The sequence below is a fragment of the Nomascus leucogenys genome, chromosome 22a, assembly GCF_006542625.1.
Source record: "Nomascus leucogenys isolate Asia chromosome 22a, Asia_NLE_v1, whole genome shotgun sequence".
Lineage (NCBI taxonomy): Eukaryota > Metazoa > Chordata > Mammalia > Primates > Hylobatidae > Nomascus > Nomascus leucogenys.
This window is the reverse complement of record NC_044402.1, coordinates 18,945,239-18,966,239: the sequence shown is the minus strand read 5'-3', so window position 1 is coordinate 18,966,239 and position 21,001 is coordinate 18,945,239.

Below are 21,001 nucleotides of genomic sequence, written 5' to 3'. Positions count from 1 at the left end.
GAATCTTTAAAAACTGTGAGTGTATGTATTTTCATGCATTTTCTACCTACTTTTCCTTGTATAAGTCACTAAATGCCTCTGAGTGTTGATCTGCCCACTTGAAAACTAGAAATTAATGGTATCTCTTTGCAGAACTTCTGTAAGGATTAAAATCATTTCTATCTAATAATCTGAATAATTTTACCACATATCAGGCTCTAAGTAGTGATAATTATATTATTTTAAAAGGATATTACTTTATTATTTCATCATATATTACTACATATGTATTATTTTTATTTTGTTTATATTGTGTAATTTTTATTTTATTAAAAAATAATGTTGTTTAGCAGATGTATCTATTTTGTGTGAAAAACTGTAACTTATTTTAATTAAAAAAATTAATTTTCATTGATTTTGAAACTAGAAGTTAAAACATATCACAAGGTATTTACTGTTTTCTAATATAAACATAATAAAGAATTTCCATAATATCTCAAATACGGAGATCTGATTTTATATTAAGAAAACAACATTCTTAAACTCATCACTTCTTAGATCCTAATAAAATATTCATTCCAAGTTTCTAATGAAAAAATCCTTCTCATTTCTTCTTAAAAAGTAATACCTATGCATGGAATATAAGATGATGAACTAAGTAAAATTATAAACAACCACTTTCTTTCACAATGTAGGAGTCATGGGCAACCAAATAGCAATGGAAATCATTTCAAATCTCTATTAGATAGCATGGCAGCATAACAAATCACTTGAACACTTAGCAGCTTAAAACAATAAACACATATCATACTCAGCCTCTGAGGGTCAGGAATCTGGGAGCAGCTTAGCTGAAAGATTCTGGCTTAGGGTCTTTCACCAGGTTGCCAGCTAGGGTTATAGTTTTCTTGAGGCTCAACTAGAGGTAGAGAATCCACTTCCAAGCTCTCTCACTTAGTTCTTGGCAGGCCTCAATTCCTTACTGACTTTTGGCCAGAGACCCCCACTCCTCACTATGTGTGCCTCTCTACAGGCTACATTAGTTATATGGTAGCTGGCTTCCTCCAGGCAAATGATGAGTGAAGGAAGGAGATAGAAGGGGATAGAGAGAGGGAAAGGGAGAAGAGAGAGGGAGGGAGATGCCCAAGATGGAAGCCAAAGCTTTTATAGCATAACATTGTAAGTGGCGTATGATCATATGATAACTTTTGCTATGTTCTATGTGGCACACAGACTAATTCTAGTACAATGTGGAACAGACTACGTAAGAGTGTGAATACCCAGGGGTGGGGATCGTGAGGAGCCAACTTGGATGCTGGCCAACACAAAATGTAAACTAACAAAGCCGTTCTACACTTACTCTTGAAAAAATAGGAGAAAAATTAGGGAATTTTCATTTGCTTATCTCACTTTTGCAATGTAAATGGATGAAACTTTCCATCTCAAACCAAACCAAACCTAGATTTATGCAAGTTGGATAGTCTTGTTGAGATATTTAATTTGTTCTTTAAGAGTTTAAAAATGACAGGAAGATGACCTTTAGTCAAATATTTAGAAAGGCTAAACTAGACTATGGCTTTTAAATTCAAGTTTCTCTCATTTAGTTGTGGATTTTGTCATGTAAAGGTAAATCAAAATGGCTCAAAAATGCCTCAGTGTGCCTAATATTTGAATATCGTTTGCATTCTCTTGTTCTCCAATAATACTTTCAGTTCTTCCTCTCATCTTCTTAAAATGATCCATCATTTTGTATATACTGTAGCCACAGTCTTTGGTGATAACATGCAATGGTCATCAACATTTCATAAATAATTCTTTTTAACTTCTAAAGTGTTTGAATTATCCTAAGAAAGTTAGATAGCAGCAGAAAGAGGATTATAAGTTAGTGTTAGATGATAATAAGCGAAGTTTTTGTAGAGTAGGAGTTCAGAGAGGTGAAATAAAACCACCAAATGACTTTATGAAATGAACAACTTTCACAAAGATTTAACTTCTCTTCTTACTTGCTATATTTAGATCCTGCTCAAATATACAGAATTTGGTAGCTGAGCTACCATTAAAAATTAGGTTTTTTTGCCTCCTATATAAATACTCTTGAGAATGTACAATACATTCAACAAAATCCTATTTCATTTGATACTGCAACAAATGAAACTAATGATTGGCATTTATTTTGAACCCATTTATACCTGCAGTTGTATATGTGTAGTTTTAAGAAAAAATATCTTAAGCTCACAAAATTGAAAATGGAAATGAGACCTTTGGAATGAAATCCCTCAACTCCTTTTTTCTTTTGTCAGTTGAAAATTATAAATATTTAGAATATTACTATTTTTTGTGCTGTTTCAATGGCAAGATATGAAAGCACTAACTGACACTTTAGCTGAAATGAAACTTTTCTTAAGCACAGGATGCAAAAGAACATTGCTTTTGTGTAAGTGTGTAAACTTACAAATTTATTTGTAAAATGAAACATAAAACAATAACAAGTAAATTTTAACTTCAATGCTGGACTTCAAGATGGCTGACTAGAGGCATCTGGTACTTGCCTTCTTCACAAAGAAGAATAAAAATATTGAGTAAATAATCACAGTTTGAATAGACAATCTAAGAGATAACACTGTGGTTCAACAGACAAGTAGCAGGAAATACCTAAGGCAAGAAAGGAGAGGGAAGTGAGGCAGACTGCTTAACTGGATTAGCAGGGAGCCCAGAGAGGCTTCCAATGGGAGAAAGGGTAAGAGACCCTGAGTGGTCCACATCTCCATGTGGACTTTTGCAATCTTAACCATGGGAGAACCCCTCGACTCCTGTGGGCACTAACACTAACATATGGAGCTGCCTGGAGACCTTGCAAAAGCATTGCTCCAGGGAGGGAGATCACACTGAGTCCCATACATCTTCCAAGCCTTAAGCAATTAATTACAGCACAGTTCTATTGTGAGAGCTCAGGCCCCATTAGATTGCATCCTGCCATGAAGCCCCACAGCCCCTGCATCTCAACATCCCTGGATTGACATCCTTCACCTGTAGCCACTGCTACTGCTGACTGCTCCTATCATGGTCAAAGTGCAAGCCACTGGCAGTGACCTCACTTCTTCCAGTAGCAGAGGCACTGCACATTTACAAGTGCCCAAAGGACAGGCTATTCTGCCTATAGCTGCCACCAGGAGCCCAAGCCTACACTCTTTGGCTGCCGGCCTATGGCTGACGCCACTGAAAGCAACCCCGTCCTCTCCAGCAACAAGAACATAGTACAACTGATGATGATCCCACCTGAGCATTCCACCAGTGGTCTGGGGATCACCTCACCCATTTCTGCAATAGCCAGCACATGCACACACCACTGAGGAGCCTGAGGACAGCACCTTCCAGCCCAGCTCTACCTCCCCAGTACCTAAGTATACCATCTATGAGCCTGGGGATTGCACATTCCCACCTACCATTATTGCACTTGAGCACTCCCACAGGGGCTTGAGGTTGGATCTACCTGACCTGCTGCAACCAACACAGCTGGCACCCACCTACACGTACCACCTGCAGGCCTGTAAGCTGCCCACCCAGACCATCACAGCCACCACTGTGTGGACTGTTTGAGAACAGATTATCCCACCACTGCTATTGCCATTGCCCACACTACACATGCTGTCCAGAGGCCTAAGGCTCATTGCTCACCCACCCGGCCCATTGTTGCCACTGTCAGCATGTGAACAAGTCATCTAGAGGGCCAGTAATTGACCTACGTGGAACTGCTAACACTGGCACCAGTGTTCATCACTGTGGGACCCAAGGACAAATATGTTCAGCCTTTTCTGGCCATCATTGGGCCCAAGGACTGGTCAACCTGGCATCAAAATTCCCAGCAAAACTTCACCACAGCTTCCACTAACAACTGAACACTAAGCCATAGAGAAAACCACAGATATCACTGATCCTATTTGTATCTGAAAAACTCATAAAGGGATTGCACTACTGCATGAACACAAAATCAAAGCCTAGTGCCCTACCCAGCCAACACCATAGATGCATCTTCATGAAAAAGCCCTCCTCTATGAAAGCATATCTACAAACTTGGAAGAAGTGACTGTTTTACCAGATAAACAGATATCAATGTAAGGGCACAAGAAACATTAAAAAGTAAGAAAATAATGATACCTCCAAAGAACACAGTAATTCTTCAGCAACAGATTCCAATAAAAAAGAAATTTATTAAATTACAGATAAAGAATTCAATTAATAATATTAAAGTAGCTCAATGTGATACAAGGGATTACAGATAGACAATATAATGAAATCAGAAAAGCAATTCAGAATATGAATAAGAAATTTATCAAGGGATAGATCATTAAAAAGAAACAAATAGAAATTTTGGAAATAAATAATTCACTGAATAAAATAATAAATACATTTAAAAGCTTCAACAATGGACCACCAGATCAAGCAGATGAAAAATTCAGAACTTGAAGACAGATATTTAGTAATAACCCAGTGAAACAAATATATATTTTTTAAAAAAATGAACAAAGCCCATGTGACATATAAGATAACATGATACCAAATATTTGAATTTTCAGTATTCTAGAAGGCCAAGAGGAAATCAAAGTAATAGAAAACCTATTTAATGACATTATACCTAAAAACATCCCAAGTCTAGTAAGAGATTTAGTCAGCCAGCTACAGGAAGCTCAGAGATTTTGAAATAGAGACAGTTCAACAATGTCTTCTCAAATGAACAACAACAAAAATAAATAATAAAAATGTCTTCTCCAGAGCACATTATAGCCACACTATCAAAAGTCAAAGATAAAGATAGCATTCTAAAAACAAGAGAAAGGCGTCCAGACACTTGTAACGGACCTCCCATTACAGTGGATTTCTCAGCAGAAGCCTCACAGGATAGGAAAGAATAGGATAATATCTTCAAAATGCTGAAAAGAAAAAAAGAGACTGCCAGCCAAGGATAATATACCCAGCCCCCCAAAAAATAAAATTTATAAATGAAGGAGAAACAAAATCTTTCTCAGACAAGCAAAAGCTGAGAGAATTCATTACCACTATACTGGCACTAGAAGAGATACTTAAAGGAATCCTAAATGTGGAACCAAAAAGACAATGTCTACCATTATGACAACATATGGAAGTATGGAACTCATTGGTACAGCAGATACACAAATGGGAGTGAGAAATAAATTAAACATTCCCAGTACAGAAACAAAGATATCAAACCACAATGATAAATAATGAGAAAAAGAACTAAAGATTAAAAAGAAATAAATTAACATGAAGGAATAAGCCCTCACATATCAACAATAGCCTTGAGTGTAAATGCATTTCCACTTGTAAGATATACATGCTGAATAGATTTTTAAAAATTACCCAACTATGTGCTGCTTTCAAGAAGCTTACCTGTAAAGCCACATATAGACTGAAAGTAAAGGGCTGGAAAAAAAATTCCATGTAAATGGAAACGAAAAGCAAACAGGAGTATCTTTACCTACATCAGGTAAGGCAGACTTTAAGTAAAAAACAGTAAAATGAGGGTTATTATATAATGATAAAAGATCAATTCTGCAAGAGGATGTAACAACTCTAAAAATTTATACACTCAACGCCAGGGCACCTAGATTAATAAAGTGAATATGTCTCCCAAAAAAGAAAATCTCAAGACTGAATAGCTTTATTGCTGAACTGTAACAAACTTACAAATTCTTCTCAAACTATTCCAAAAAATTAAAGAGAATGAAATTCTCCCTAACTTATTCTGAGGCCAGCACTACGGTGATACTAAAACCAAGCAATGATGCAACAAAATAGAAAACTACAAGTCAATATTCCTGAACATAGTTACAAAAATCCTGAACAAAATACGAGCAAACCAATACAACAGCACATCAGAAAGATAATATCCCATGATCAAGTGGGATTTATCTCACAGATTCAAAGATGATGTAACATATACAAATCAATAAACATAATATATCACATCAACAGAATAAAGAACAAAACACATATGATCATTTTAACAGACACAGAAAAAGCATTTGATAATATTCAATATACCTTTTGACGAAAACTCTCAACAAACTAGGCATAGAACAAACTTACTTCAACATAATAAAGGCAATATATGACAAACCCACAGCTAACATCATACTGAGTGGGAAAAACCTGAACTATTTTTTTCTCTAATGGCTCAAGCAAGACAAAGTGCAATTATCTTTTTTGGCAAATGACATAATCTTACACCTAAAAAACCTAAAGTCTCTATAAAAAAAACCTCTTAGATAAATGAATTTAGTAATTTTAAGATACAAAATCAATATATAAAAATCAGCAGCATTTCCATACACAAATAATGAACTAGTTAAGAAAAAAATCAAGAAAACACCGCCATTTACAATAGCTACAAAAATACTGAAAAATACAAGGAAACCTGTAAAACACTGATGAAAGAAACTAAAGATGACACAAACAAATAGAAAGGCATTTGATGCTCATGGATAGGAATAATAATATATTTAAAGTGATCATGTTACACAAAGGACTCTACAGATTCAATGCAATCCATTTCAAAACACCAATGTCATTTTTCACAGAAATAGGAAAAATCCTAAGATTTATATGGAACAAAGAAAAAGTCCAAATAGCTGAATCAATCTTGAACAAAAAGAAAAAAGCTAGAGACATGACACTGCCTGATGTCAAGAAATATACAAGCTTATTGTAACCCAAACAGCATGGCGTTGGTATAAAAATGGTCAAAGACCAACGGAACAGAATAAAGAACTCAGAAATAAATTCATGTATTTATAGCCAACTTATTTTTGACAAAGATATCAAGAACATATATTGTGGAAAAGAAACCTTCTTAACTAAATGGTGTACAAAAATGTGAGCACATCCACATGCAGAAGAATTAAACTGGATTCCTGGCTCTCACTATATACAAAAATCAACTCAAGATGGATTAAAGACTTAAACATAATACCTGAAACTATAAAACTACTAGAATAAAAAATAGAGGGAAACATTTCAGACATTGGTTTAGGCAAAGATTTTATGGCTAAGATAAGACATCGAAAGCAGAGGCAAAAAGTAGACAAATTTTGCTATATTAAACTAAAATGTTTCTGCACAACAATGGAAACGATCAACAGAGTGAAGAGACAACCTGATAAATCAGAGAAAGTATTTGTAAACTCTTCATCTGGCAAGGGATGAATATCTGGAATATACAAAGGTCTCAACTCATCGGTAAAAAATAAAAATAAAAATAATCCCATTAAAAAGAGGTTAAAGGACATGATTAGACATTTCTCAAAAGAAGACATACAAATGACCAACAGGTATATGAAAATATGCTCAAAGTCGCTAATCAGGAAAATCCAAACCAAAACCAAAATGAGATATCATCTTACTTCATCTAAAGTGGTTATTATTAAAAACAGATAAAAAATAATAGAGGCTGTCAGGGATCGAGAATAAAGGGAACTCTTATATACTGTTTATAGGAATGTAAATTAATACAGTCTTTGGGAAAACGGTATGAAGATTTCTCATAAAAATTAAAAATATAACTACCATACTATCCAGCAATCCCACTACTGGATATTTTTCCAAAAGAAAGGAAATCAGTATATCAAAGAGGTACCTGCATCCCCATGCATATTGCAGCACTATTCACAATAGTAAATATATGGAATTAACCTCAGTATCCATCAATGGATAAATGCGTAAAAAACGTGGTATATATTCAAAATGGAATATTATTTGGCCATAAAAAATAATAAAATCATGTCATTTGCATCAGCTTGGATAGAACTGGAGGTCATATGTTAAGTAAAATAAAGCACAGAAAAACAAATATCACATATTCCTACTCAGATATGAGAGCTAAAAAGTTGATCTCATGGAGACAGAGAATAGAATGATAGATACCAGAGGCTAGGAAGGGTGTTTGGGTGGTGAGGAGAATTAAGAGGTTGCTTAATGGGTACAAACACATAGCTTGAAAGAAGATATAAGTTCTAATGTTTGATGGCAGAGTAGGGTACCATACTTAACAACACTATTATATACATCAAAATGGCTAGAAGACTTGAAATTCTCCCAACACATAGAAATGATAAACACTCAGGGTGATGGATACCCTAAATTATCTGACTTGATCCTTGATCATTACATATTCTATGCATGTAACAAAATATCACATGTATCCCATAAATACGTACAAATGTTGTTTATCAATTAAAAAAAGACTTTAATCCTCAGTGCCTAGGCATCTGGAAATCTATTCCATACAGGCTTTCTGGCTTGGGGCCATGTTGTCACTTCAACAGTGTCCCTTGAACAAAGAGTCTATGAGAAAGCCAGGCCTTCTCTCTCCAATATGGACCACACTAAACACATTAATTTATAAAAGAAAAATAAATGCTCTTTAGACGTCAATACTTTATATCCTATTCATAACAAATTGTCATGTACATCACCGACAATTGGGACATGATATTTTGTCATAAACTTCAACTAAAGATCAGAATTCTGCAAGAGTAAGGGTCTTTTCCAAGAGAATATGGAACACAGGGACTCTGCAAGGTGGACGCTTCTGCAGATCTCTCTTGGTATGCAGGTTTTTGTTTTTTTTTTTTTTTTGCCACAATCACTTGAAGTTTGCAAGGACTGATAACCCACCAGTAGATGGGTCACTGTGGTTTTGAAGCCCTAATAAAATGTTGGTATTTGTTTAAAGAAAATCTTGTCTTTATAGGTCTACAATTTTATCTTGAGCCGACGCCTATGTAAAAATCTTTTAATGGTTATTATTTTTGAGAGGATTGATGTCTCTGGAGAAAAAGTGTTCCTGCAATAAGAAATATCCAAATTTGCTAATCTATAACTTCTGTGTCTTTTTAAACTAAAAATTATGAAATGGCAGAGTGTCACTAAACGTGGTAATTCAGAACAGATTAAAATAACAATACACATGGTTGGAAATAAGGGCAATATTATTAGATAATACCATGATTATGGTGATATCATTGCATATATTCATGGTTGAATACATACATCTAATTATTCTGACTTCATCTTTTCTTGGCGTGTAATAATTTCTGTCAATTTATGGAAAATCTGGTAACTACATAAGAGGAAAGTAATGGCTGAGAACACTGAAAGAAAGAAGCAATGTTAGGCAGCAATGCTTAGATCCTTGAAGTTAAACCCTGTAACTATTTACTTTGCACAATTATGGCAACTCCTGTGATCTCACCAGTGTATCACAGAGTGAGTCAGTAAGGTTGACACCAACAGATATTGATGAACTGATTGTTAGCCCATGGCTAACAGAGGGAGAGGCTATTCAAGGCATAGCTCTAAAAATAGCAGTCCTTTACAAAGCACCTACCGTATCAAGCTATAGTGTCTTATGTTTGGGACATTGGGGTAGAGGTATGATAGGACTTATTTCCAGTGCTCAAAGAAAACCTTTCTAGTACATTACTAGGGGAGAAATGGAGGTGTACACAAATAAACCCAAATAATAAAAAGGGAAAGTTTTGCTAGAGGACAGATGTGGGAAAGGCCACATCTCAGGCTGGATTTATCAATCCTAGTATGAGTACGGACACGTTTTAAAGCCCCTTTCCAAAGTCTCAGTAAAAATTAGAGTCCTGGCTACCACTGAATTTTTATAACAGTAAACAATCCTACATAGAGCAATGTCCAGAGGATCTGGACATAGAAATACTGTCTCCAGCTAGGCAGCTCCTCATAGTGGGTGTATTTACTTGGTCTGGCCAACTGAGATGCAAAGATTAAAGCTATTCATTTGATTTGTTTGTCCGAGGTCTAAAAAAATATTAATTTAATTTGTTAACCCCAGGTCAAGAAATGCAGCAAACCAACATGGCACATGGATACATATGTAACAAACCTGCACATTCTGCACATGTACCCTAAAACCTAAAGGTCCCCAGTCAAAGGGGACTTTTCCCTAACTCAAAATGAGTCACAGCTGCAAGCTAAAGATTGAAACTTCAACCAGTCATATAGAGAGTTTAAGCTTTAGCTGCAGCCTGATGTTTTTACCCAATCAGGCTCGCCAACCCACAAGTGGAAAGAAAATAAGCTAATCCTATAGGACAGAAAAAGGAAAAGGGGAGGAGTCATAAGGGGATATAAGCACAAGACACCCAAGCCAGAAATGGCAACCCTTGCTGGTCCCGTTCCACCGCATAGAAGCTTTACTTTCACTTTTGCTTTCACTTTAATAAATCTTGCTGCTGCACAAAAAATAAATAAATAAAATATATTTAAATATATATAAATATATAAGTATAAAAGAAATGATCTTAGTTGAAAATTTATTTAAAATTAAAATATACATATAAATATATGTATACATGTAAATATGTAAGGATGTATATGAATACATATAAATATATGTAAATATATAGGATACATATTTAAATTCTTTTTATACATAAAAGGAAAATTAAATGCATATAATGTACATACAGATTTGACCTTACACAGATCTCTTTGATGTACTTTATGTTTTCAGGCATGCCACTTCACCTCTTAATCTCAATGTATTTATCACTAACATGGACTGTTATGAGGATTTATAGAATATTTTTGAAGCACCTATCAGTGCATTACATATAGTAAGAACCCTGTATTTGATGCTCAAAATGAAAATAGAATGTTAAGTTTGTGTTTCATCTCAAATTTAATACATATACTAATGCAGTCACTCATCAATATTCAGTGAGTGCTTCTTATTGCTAAACACTCTTTTGGGTATTAAGGATTCAGAGATGATAAACTGACACAGTTCTTAAGGGATTTACATAGTAGCTGGGGAAAGCATAACAGTAACAAATAAACAAGATCATGAAATAGAAAAATGCAACAAATTTTATATGTCTGGGCATGACACAAATATTAAGCAAATCAGGTATATACTAAGTTATAACTATTGTAGCAGTCTAGTATCGATAGGAAATTCTCCTTTATTAGAATACTTAAAACACTTAGAGTTAAAGTATTGTACATTAGGTTGATATGTCACTGGCCAAAATTTTCTTCTTCTCCTTTTATGGTTCTTGTTCTTGTTCTCTACTTGCATGTTCCAATTTCATTTTACATCACATTTCTCATGTCCTGTTGTCAGAGCTAGGAAGCTAATTATCTTGGTCTCTATTTGTTTGAAGTTTAGATTGTAATCCCAACTGCTCTGAAGGCTGGGGTAGGAGGATTGCTTGAGCCCAGGAGTTCAAGATCAGCCTGGAAAACACAGTAAGACTCTGTTTCAAAAAACTGCGTAAAAATTTTTAAAAAACATAAATAAGTAAAGAAATAGATAAATTTTTGCCTATATTATATAGATTCAAATACTGGTCTCCCATCAGTCTATCTCTTTATGTCCCCAATTACTTTTGTTAAAATCTGTGTAATGTTCTACATCCTGTCTGGCAAAAGGTTTTTTTAAAACATCTTTGGAAACTATCGTAAGGGAGACTTCATGCATATCATTGTATTTACAAAGGAAAATGACATGCATATTCTAGTTGGGTGTTTGTCAGTATTAATTAACGATAGTTCAAAAGGTTTTTATTCCCTTTGTTGTTTCAAATCTCATCCCAAACAACTTCCAAAGCCAGCTTCTGTGGCTGAATTTTAAAACTATGATCTGACAAGAAAATGTTACCTGGATGGACATTTTTCTATTTAAAATTGCATTTTCATGAAATATTAATATGAATGTTTTTCTCTGTTACCTTGATTAATATCTAAGTTGTGGTTCCACATGCCAGAACATGACGTAAATCCATGGCAGAGATATAGGAATGCTTATTAATGTACACTGATAACTTTTTTGAGATAATGTGTTGTTAAAATTGCCACCATTAAGATGTATCAGAAGGAGATTAAATGTAGCTCAATGAATTTTGTGGTGTTTCTCCTTTTGCAAATAATAATCACACATAAGCAGAATTTAGAAATGTGATCGTGATGTCAGTTCTACTTGCATAGCCTCCTAGTCAATCTCCCTGCCTGCAATTTTGCTAACCACTAATAAGACCTCCATAGTAAGCCATTATCTTTCTTTTAAATAATGTATTTATTTAACAATTGCAAATATCAAAGGAAGTTTCACATTGAAACAGATTGGAATTCTTAACACCTTTGAAGAGTAGTGCTCCAAGTTAAGAAAAAGTCACAAAACTGGCTTTGTTATTAATTCACAATGATCAATTCACAATGTGATCAATGCAGTGATCAAGTGATTTATAGTATGCAATTTGTTGAACAGTGCAATTATTTGGGTTCTATGTTTCTATGCTTTTTAATTAGAGTCCTTAATTAATTAATTTATTTATTTATTTATTTTGAGGTAGATAGAGTCTCACTCTGTCACCCAGGCTGGAATGCAGTGTTGCGATCTCTGCTCACTGCAAACTCCACCTCCCGGGTTCAAGTGATTCTTGTGCCTTAGCCTCCTGAGTAGCTAGGATTACAGGTGCATGCCACCATGCCCAGATAATTTTTGTATTTTTAGTAGAGATAGGGTTTCACCATGTTGGCCAGGCTGGTTTCAACTCCTGACCTCAAGTGATCCACCCGACTCGGCCTCCCAAAGTGCTGAGATTACAGGCATGAGCCACCACACCTGGCCCTATATTTCTACACTTGAAGAGTAAAATAACACATACATAAAAAAGAAAGATGTTCACTGAATTCATGGTTGATGGCTAGAACATATTACAGAAATGTTGAAATAGAGGGGGAGTGACAAGGCTAGGCAATTGAAAGAAAGCTAAATGGCCTTTCAAAGACACTGGCTAAGCAGTAGATTCATAATCTTGTTCACTCACATGCCAAGTTTCTTCTGCCCCAGAAGAATAGTTATTTATACAGGTCACCAGGTGTTGTGTAGGATTTGTTGCTTGGTGAGTTGATAAAATTGGAAAACTGGTCGCAGTACATTTCAATCACAGATTTCTTTTGCTTGTTTGATCAGCATTAATGCCAGTGAATTCTTTGTGGCCTCAATTATTACCACGTTGCTTTCTTCATTTAAAAAAAACGGGAATTGAACAATGAGAACACTTGGACACAGGCAAGGGAACATCACACACCGGGGCCTGTCGTGGGGTGGGGGTAGGGGGGAGGGATAGAATTAGGAGATGTACCTAATGGAAATGACGAGTTTATGGGTGCAGCACACCAACATGGAGCATGTATACACATGTAACAAACCTGCACGTTGTGCACATGTACCCTAGAACTTACAGTATAATATATATATATATAAATACTTGAAAAAAAAGTCTCCTTGGAAGCCTGGAAATTATCAATTTTCCCTCCACCCTTCTCCCATTTTTTAAAAAATTAATTTAGATTTTTTTGATCCTATTTCAATACTCTTTAGCAGCTCCCCAGAAGAAGCCCAGATGACATAAAACGGACATTCAAGAATCTCTGATTTCCAGTTTCATGAAAATATTATTTTCTCAGATGTGCACAAATTCTTGCCATTTCTTGAGTTTTGCTACATTCTGTTATCTTCCTGGCTCTCCTCTCCTTGTTATATCCTTCAAGATCTATCTCCATGTTATCCTCTAGGTGAAGCACTTCATGAAAGGTCACTGGGTTTTCCGTACTTCTAGAGTTCATGTCAGTATCAGACAATGTTTGAGAGTCAGCTGGAGTCATCTGCCTACCAATCCATCTTCCCCACTGCATTGTGAGCTGCTAAAGCTGCAACAAGGTTATCTTCTGCTTTAGTTTCTCTATGCTTCATGTAGTGCCTGGTGTTTCCCTGTCTGAAACTCTCTCCTTAACACCCTCTTTAAGAAATTCCTATCGTCTTAGAACTAGATAAGTCTTCTTAGATATGTGGCTCTGGTGATCTCTCCATATCACACACACACACGTTCATGCTCTCTCTCTCTCTCTCTCTCACACACACACACACACACACACACAAATACACACATAAAGTGACAGAAAGTTGATGTACATGAAAAGGAAAATATTCAGAATCTTGGGGGGAAAATGGCCGTCAGCCTTTGTTTCTATGAACATTAGAATAAAACTCAATCATGTCTTTGTTAAAGATGTAATTCTGGGCTATAAATCAGGGAAAAGATTTTTCAAATGTGTCTTTTCAAAACAAACTTTCATGAGAATGTCACAATGGGCTTTGGTGTTTATAATGACTACCCCAAAGTGTTTAGTTGCTGCACGTTTAGTGTCAATGTACTGTATCTCGCCATTAATAAACATATTACATTTAAAACTTCTGGCAGAATATGGTTCGGCAATAACAATAATTTGTACTCATAGCTCAAAACTAATCGCTCAAAGCTTTTTAATTTCTGCTCATTCCCATATGCTACTTATTTCACCTTCATCCTGCAAGGTATGTGAGTATATTACTTTCACTTAAATAATAAAAATAAACGAAATATTTAATATGAAAATAAAACTAAATAGTCTTTTATAACTGTCTAGAGTAACTGGAGAGCTGGTATTAGGGGCAGGAAATATTATAAGGAATATTTGTATTTTCTCTAAGCTCTAGGATCAAGTAAGGGTGATGGCAAAAGGGTTCTCACAGATTAAATGCTAATTTGAGTAATTGGATTTACCTGGGGTCTTGAAAGTCAAATTTCTGAGAACAATTGAAGAGTCTTGTTTATGGAGGAGAGGGGCAGAAACAAATGCTATAGTAACTGGTCAGTGGATCTTCCCTATAGGGTTATAAGACCTATCGTTAAATCTTAGTGTTCTGTCTGGGAATCTCTGTTTGTCTTTCCTACTTCTGTACCTGGGTTCTGAATGTATCTTGAGAAAATAAACCAGGGGTTTTCGCTGTGTTTATCTTGTTTGATTTTCTTCTCAGAATCACAGTCCTGCATCAGCTGTTGACTTAGATCTGAAAGACAGTTGTTTCAAATACTTTTGTCTAATTTTCTAGTTGTTTTAGAGTGGGAGGGTAAGGATCGTTCCTGCTACTCCCTGGCTATAAGTGAAAATCTTCTCTTTTAATCAATATGTGTATTCACGTGTTCTTTTTTCTCATCTTAGGTCCGGAAAATGATGTTTTGTAAGAATTATTTTCATCCAAATTGTAAAATTTATTTGTGTACCGTTTTTTCGTAGGAAACTCTCATCTTCTTAATGTCTGCAAGATCTGTTTTAATTTCCCCTTTTTCAATCCTGATATTTATAATTTGTACTTTCTTTCTTTGATCAGTAGAGTTAGAGCGTGCATACCTAGAGTCATATACGTGCATACCTAAAAGTGAGATACGTCGTTGAGCTATGTTACTCTTCCTTCCAGAAAGTTTATTGGAATCCTGCCATGTAACACAGATTTCAGCAAAGCTTCTCTGGGTGAAGAGTCTGAAGCCCTATGGACCATGAGGCTCTCATATTATAATAATGAGAAGGATGAAAAAAGAGCCTGAGCTTTGAATTCAGAGAATGCTGGGTTCGACTTGCAGCTCACCACTTCCTGATCATGTAACCTTCCATATTCTGTTATGTTGCTCTAAGCATCCTCCATCCTCATCTGTGAAAGTGGATGACCACCTTCTCAGATGGTGTAGAGACTGCATCAGGTGAGGTGAAATACAGAGCACTCAGCCCTGTGCTCTGCGGAGGTGCCCTAAATGGGACCCTCTCCATGCCTTCCCTTTACTTCTGATCACCTGCCTGGAGTTATATTCCTAACTTTCCTAACTTTCTATTTCTAGGGACCACTACTATTAATTAGTCCTTTCCAAAGAAGGGCCCAAGAAAGCTAATGGATTTTGTCATCTAAAAGGATTCGCAGGGAAAGCAAAAATCCTTGAGGCACCTGGAAGTAGGCAAATGATTTTCCTACCTTCATTTCCTCTTCTCCCAAACTTTTGTCTATGACTTTCCAGAAGGAATAATTTTCAAATTATGATTCTACTTCATCTATTGTGGTTGCCCATTTGGCATTGTAGCTTTCTCATTTTATTCTTCTCTGTTCTTTCATATAAGCAGAATGGGATGGGCGTGGTCTCTTATTATTTTTTGCTTCATTGAAATTATAATCACTTAATTGTATTATCTTTCCTACTGATATGTATAATTTTTGTTTCTCTTTTCACTATCATGAGAGAACATACTGATAGTTTAGGCTGCTATTTACTCTAGTCCTGAGGTTCTTTTCCATTCCTATTTTGTTACTTGTCTGCAGAAGGCATAGTTTATTTTGTCATTTTCTTAGAAGAATACACAGCCCTTGAATCCACTGGGCTCTCAGTCTATCTCAGGATACCATGTCTGCAAATGGTCCTATTTGTTTGTGGAAAGTTCAGAAATCATCAATCTTTTTTCTCCTCCAGAAATATATAAGCTAGTATTAAATTCATTTTAATCTGATCAGTCATTGGGTTGACAGTCTACATTTGGATATCTGTATTTAGCAATCAAATTTCCTGAATCTTAATAAGCTTGGTCAAATTTATGGTTTAAGGCCACAGGTAAATAATTATTATATAAGCAATTTCATGTGTTACTATAGTAATGGAAATGAAAGAAGCTTGCTTATGTTCAGCATGGAAGCTTAAAATAAAATACAGTCTTTAAAGTGTCTATGCTTAAGAAATGGCCAATAACATCTCATTTTCTCTCCAAAGTCTTTAGATTCAAATTATCGTGACATTATTTGTATTAAGCAGCTTTTTCTACGTTCCAAATAACTTGAATATTAGGAAGCAAAAATCTATTAACAATAATAAAAAATCTTCACATATCATTCATCTTTCAGTCTATCCTATCCTATGCTGAAAACTAGGGAAGAGGAGTGTAAGACATGTTGCCTAAGATCGAGAAGGTAACTGCCTAACTGGTGAGACATCTATCTATAGAATTATATGGGTTGATATATATACTTACAAAACAAAACTCCACATTTCATAGAACGGAACTCTTAGTGTGATGTAAATAAGTGAGCTGGGAAGAAAGGAGGATTTAAGTATTATAGAGTAGTTTAGAAATTCTTAGATGAAAATGTCAGGAGTTGAGCTAAAGCATTATGGAAATTTAATTAATTGAAGACACATTGTAAAGACTCAGTTATGGTCTGTACATGTACCTAGGTGATTAGGAGATGCATAGATGAATAAAACAGGATTTGTGTGTTTGGGAAGCTTCATAATTTTGTGGCATGTGTAGGTGCATAGCTAAGCCTAGAACAGACAATGTGATGGGCACCACAATAGCAAGTGAACTAGGAGGCTAGGGAAGTAAAATATTTAATTCCCATAAGAAGATTTTTAAAAATTGTTGGGGAAGATATAGTTAAGCTAGCTCTTGAGGCATGGGTAGAAGTTCTGTGGGAAGAATTGATGAAAATGCCCTGGAGGGTAATATGGAGGAGAATCTGGTGTATTTGTTGTACATATAATCATAATTAATAATAGACACTCTGTTCCATGCCTTTTGCCCTTATGCTGTGTAATCCTTTTCCACTCTGATTCTGGGCTCAGCAAATTACTTTCTTATGCCCATGAGGTGTTAGTGAATGGAGTATTAGCAATGTAAAGTAGTCAGCAACTCGAGAGGTCAACTTCTGCGGCAATCTTCAACAGTTGTGCTTGCTCTCTGTTCCCTAGGATAGCCTGAAAGAAGATGAAAATCATTTGGGAGACAGATGAGTCACCCCTGCCAAGGCCATCTTAGGACCATTAAGAGACAAATGTTTCCCTAGATATGTATGTGAGTGCAGCTATGGCCAGAGATCAGAAGAACTGCACATTTAAGTCCAGCCCAAATCACTAAACTTGCAGATTAGACATCAATTGTACTTGGTTGTTATTTTAAGCCACAAAGTTTTGGAAATCATTTGTTATGCAACATCATTATTGCAGTAGTCACTGACAGAGTAGAAGGATGGTTACCAGAGGCTGGTAAGGGTAGTGGGGGGTTGGATGAGGTGAGGATGGTTAATGGATACAAAAAATTTGAAAGAATGAATAAGGCCTGCTATTTGATACCACAACATGGTGGCTAGTCAAAAATAAGTTAATTGTACATTTTAAAATGACTAAAAGAGTATAATTGGATTGTTTATAACACGAGGAATAAGTGCTTGAGGGGATAGATACCCCATTCTCCATGATATGATTACCATGCATTACATGCCTGTATAAAAACATCTCATGTACCCCACAAATATATAAACCTACTATATACCCACTAAAATTAAAAATTAAAAAAATTACAAATCACTGATACAGATATTCTTCCAGGTAAAATGAGATGAGAAATGTGTTTGTGGTCTGTCTGAAGACGTTCAAAATAAAATATAAATAATAGCTATTGACTAATTTAGGTGGATTCTATGTTAGGTACTTTCCTCAGTTGCTTAAATGCCATCATAATTCCTATTTTGTTCACATAGAAACTGAGGCACAGATACCAACCCATTTGTTAAATAATGTCCCTCAGTTCGTACAGCTGCTAAGTGGCAGTTATAGGTGAGAACAATGTAAGAAAATACAGTTTGTACAGTATGAAATCGGAACATAGATCTACGACTCACATTATATTTCAGAGTCGTTGACGTTGTCCAGATGACAGGTTTAATGTAACAGTGTAAGAAAGGTCAAGATTCTACATGGAATTGGTAAAGAGTAATATAAAAGAAGGTCAAAGAAAAGGCATAGAACACATCAGAAATTGAGGGGCAGACAGAGGTGAAATAAATGATAATGGAAAAAATATGTTCGGAGAGGAGAGAAGGAATCTAGAAAACAGTGATGAAGGAGGAAAGAATTGGAAAAGCAAGAACTCAGCAGTAGTGCTTCCTATTCCAGAGAAGCTAGAATAACTTATTGGCAGGTTAGCTTCTATTCATTTCCACAGTACCTACAGAGTGCTGGAGGCCAAGCTGCAGTGGATTCAGAAGAGGATGGGAATTCAAAAAGTTAAAGGAACAGTTGTAGTCTTATTTTTCCTGCCTCAGAAGGAAAAGTAAAACTAGAAAGAAGAGTAAAGGTCTTATTACTAAGAAGAAATAGGAGGAAAGGAATTATTAAAAAAAATCTGAAAGAATGATAGTTAATGGGACTAGATCAGTTCAAAGATGAGGAGGGATGTGATCAAGAACTAAAATGGTGTAAGTGAGTAACAACTTCTTCCACTGAGAAAAGTGACAGTTGGAGAGAATAGACATACATGTCATTAAATATGTATATCAGTAGTTTGGAATGTAAAGGTTTTCATGAGTGGTACCTAGATTTTTCTCAGTGAAGCAAAAATGAAAGCCATAGAGGGTAGCTAAAGTGACTTAGGAAGGTGGATATGATAAAGGAGTTTACATAAGTTAAGGAAAATAACTGATCAGCGATATTAAATTCCCAATTGAGTTCAGATACTATTAATTAAGTGCACAATTATGTAGTTCCCAGACATCAGATGCCAAAATAAAGGATTTAGGAGTGGTTGAGAAAGAATACGGAAGGGGAAAGGAATGACACAGTGGAAGCTGCAAGTGAGAGCAGCAAAGTAGTCTGTCTTGGGTCTGGATTCAGTGAGGAAAGGACCTGAAGATAGGGAGAAATCAATAAGAAACATACACACCTATCTGCTACCACTAGGCTCAGGCCATATCAGATATATCTCTGTTCCTTGAAAACAACAAGTATGTTCTCAGTTGAGGCCTTTGTTCCACTTATTTCCTCTGCATGGAACAGCCTTCCCGATATCTTTACTTGCTGATAATTTCTCACTATTCAGATTTTAGTTTAAATGTCACCTGCTCATGAAACTAGCTCTGTGAACCTTATCCCAGTTGCCGCCCCTACAAGCCCAAGGTCATCTCTCTTGCGTTATTTTTCCAACTACCTGTGTCTATCACCTGTCCTACTTACTAAAATAAAACCTATGTCAGGGCATTAACTTGGTATCATTCACCACCGTCTTCTTACTCTTAACATGGTGTCGGGCACCTTGGAAAGATTCAGAGAATACTTGCTGTTGGATCAGTGCTAAATTCAGAGAATGTAGTATTGGAGATTTAATAGATAGACTAGTCCTGAATAAGGAAAAGATGTAGAATTTGGCCACATGAGCCGTTGCTGAAGTAGAGAGTAAGTGAAGGCTATTGTCATTGAGGAAGCCAAGGGTGAAAGTCTGGAGAATTAGATCCAGTGGCCAAATGATTATTTAAGTCAACAAGATTTAGAATGCTAAGAAAGATGGTAAACCATGACTTTGACTCTGCAGCAACTACAATGAGTTTCTAAAGAAGCTGAGACACCATAGGAAAGCTGCAAGTGTCACCACCATTTCCTAGACTATGAGATACAGGAAAATGATCAAGCAACATTTGGAGCTTTACACGAAAGTGAGGACCACAGAGAGAGCCAGGAGAGAGACAATTTTTAATTGAGACAGAAGCGGTGTCTGAAAAAAGTGAGGGTAGAGAGAGCTGAGTTTTAAAAAAGTGATTAATTTCAGATACAACGTGGATTTTTTTATGATCTCTCAGCTTAGCTATATCATGGGTAGAACATGACTTTTAAGAGTTTGAGTCAGAGATAGCACGGACATAGTGGTGGAAGTGCAGAGATTAGCAAACATAGCCACTCAATACATCATTTTTCAATTAACAAATCAATAATGCTAGCTCGCATCAGGACCTGCACAGGTGGCCTTCATTCGATTTAATTTTCTTTCTTAGGCCAGGTGCAGTGGCTCATGTCTGTAATCTCAGCACGTTGGAAGGTCAAAGTGGGTGGATCCCATGAGCTCAGGAGTTCGAGACCAGCCTGGGCAACATGGCGAGACTTCGTCTCTGCAAAAACATACAAAAATTAGCCGGGCTTCATGGCACATACCTCTAGTCCTGGCTACTCTTGGGGTTGAGGCAGGAGGATCACTTGGGCCTGGGAGGTTGAGGCTACAGTGAGCTGTGATTTCACCACTGCATTCCATCCTGGGTGACAAAATAAGACCCTGTCAAACACACACACAC